Below are 2,192 nucleotides of genomic sequence, written 5' to 3'. Positions count from 1 at the left end.
GGCCTTTTAAATCTTGAGATTTGATATAATTTAAAATTTTACTTGAAAAATTAAAAATCCCAAACTAAGAGTCAGGAAACTTGGGTTCTGGTCCTAATTCTGCCACTAACTTTTGATGACTTTGGGCACGTGTCTTGCCCTCTCTGGTATCTGATTTTTCCTTTGTACTTTAAGTGGGTTGGAAGAGATCATCACAATGCACCTCCGACATTGACACTTCTGATGGAGGCTTTGAGCAAACTTGTTTTCCAACAGCAGGTCTATATCTTGAAGTGGGAAATGTGGTCTAGCGAACCATTGACAGTGGGCAGAGTAGTAGTGAATGGGTTATTCTTTGCACCTTCTTTTCCAGGTGACTTTATTCCTATGGCTTTGGAAATAGATAAAAAAGAAGAAAAAAAAAGTACAGCTAGTTCACAGAAGTGTTAAAAGCAGTACCTATCCTCTAACTGCAGTGTCATTGTTTCTAAATAAAGGAAGACCCATTCAATACTCCTAAAGCTGTAACAATGATGGTCTCCATGGTGACAGTTTCAAAGATGAACCTTGACCAAGTCCCAGTTAATGCCTGGGTTCTTAATACTGTCTCTGTAATATAACACTGCCTTTCCTGCTTTAGATGAAACTAGGTGTGGGGGAGAGGGAGGAATCAGAGTCAAGCGGAGGATAGTGGCTGTCATAACGCCATCCTGGTGGGACCCGGTCAACATTCATGATGAAGGTCAGGATGAAGTCAACAGGATAATGAGCTGACACCAGCATGTTGTCTTCAAATGCAATGTCTTTTGTCTTAGGCTGCCCCACAGTGTCCATCTAAAACTGGCAATCCAGGAAGCTGCTGATTCGATTGGGCTGTCCTTTCTCAGAAGTAATTATAAAAATGCCCAAAGGGAAAACTTCTTATTTTTAGATCAGAGTCATCATCTGCTCATAGGGTATCGTCATAATCTGCCTTACCGCCATCTGGGCTTCTGACCTGTTTGCTCTGCTTCTGGAAGGCCAATTTTCTCACTCTGGGTGAGACTGGCTCCTGGAATACACAACTTTGGCTTCTAGCATTGGCAAAGGCAAGTTCTCCGGTCTGATCCTGGGAGCAATTCCAGGGCTGAAATGAGGAATCTAAATAAATTTTTCCAGCACACCAGCTACCAATTGTTCCAATATTCTTCCCAGGTACCCTGAAGAATTCACTTACCCTGTATTTGTGAATAATTTAACATAAAATGCCTAGAGCTTCTGTTAATATTGACATTAACTTTATTGGGTTTGCCATTATGACAAGAGAATTTATGATACACTGGGTATAATTTAGGCACTCTCGAAAGCTACAGTCTCTTAAACTATTTTCATTTACTCATTCAATCTCTTTGTTCAACAATATCTACCAAATGCTGTCACATGTATGGAAAATATTAAAAAGCACAACCTACTCTGTGACTACAGTGAATTAACAGCCTGGGAAGACAGGATCCTATACTAGATCATAGACTCCTTAAAGACAGGCCCCAAGGCCTATGGGTCTTTGAATATTCCCACTGGGCCAGGGCCCAGAGTAGGTCAACAGTCATTATTAAGGGGTTTATGGATAACCCTTGGCCTGTATTAAGCAAAGTTATGAATCAGAAGACCTGAGCTAAGTCTGACCTCAATCATTTATTGTCTGGATGATCTTGGGCCTCAGTTTCTCCAGGTAAAAAGATAACACTAAGGGCAACCTCACTGAGCTAGTGTTTAGTGATTAACTGGGAGAACTTATATCATTGTTCTTTGGAATTCATTCAGAGTAAAAGCCGAAGTCTACACAATGTCCGTGCAAAGAGGACATGACCTGCAGCAGCCCCTGGCCCCACTCGTCCCTCTGACCGCTCACACCCTGTGACTTACACACGTGCTCGTGCTGCTCCCGCTCTTACCGGACTGCTCACAGCTCTCTCCCTCTTCAAAGCCGTGGTACCAGCTGTTGCTTCTGCCTGGAATATCCTTCTCCTAGCCATCCCACGGCAACCTCACAAATGTCATCCTCTTAATAAGGCCTGCACTGACCACTCCATTTACCCCCTGTAACTCGCTACCTCCATCCCTCATCCTCTGATCCCCCTTACTCTCATCTATTTGTTTCCCATAGCATTTATCTTATTCTAACTTGCCATATAAATTTACTCACTTACATTTATTATTTATTATTTTTCTAC

The 2,192-nt window shown here is 42.2% G+C and overlaps 1 protein-coding gene across 1 annotated transcript in view; it reads right to left on the bottom strand.

Moving 5' to 3' along the window:
- Positions 1-2,192, bottom strand: part of CA10 (carbonic anhydrase 10) — a 452,828-nt gene that overhangs the window by 105,510 nt on the left and 345,126 nt on the right. The window lies entirely within an intron of this gene.

Source organism: Pteropus vampyrus, unplaced genomic scaffold, assembly GCF_000151845.1.
Source record: "Pteropus vampyrus isolate Shadow unplaced genomic scaffold, Pvam_2.0 Scaffold104, whole genome shotgun sequence".
Taxonomy (NCBI): Eukaryota; Metazoa; Chordata; class Mammalia; order Chiroptera; family Pteropodidae; genus Pteropus; species Pteropus vampyrus.
The sequence above is the reverse complement of the archived record's forward strand: the minus strand, read 5'-3'. Positions and strand labels throughout refer to the sequence as shown.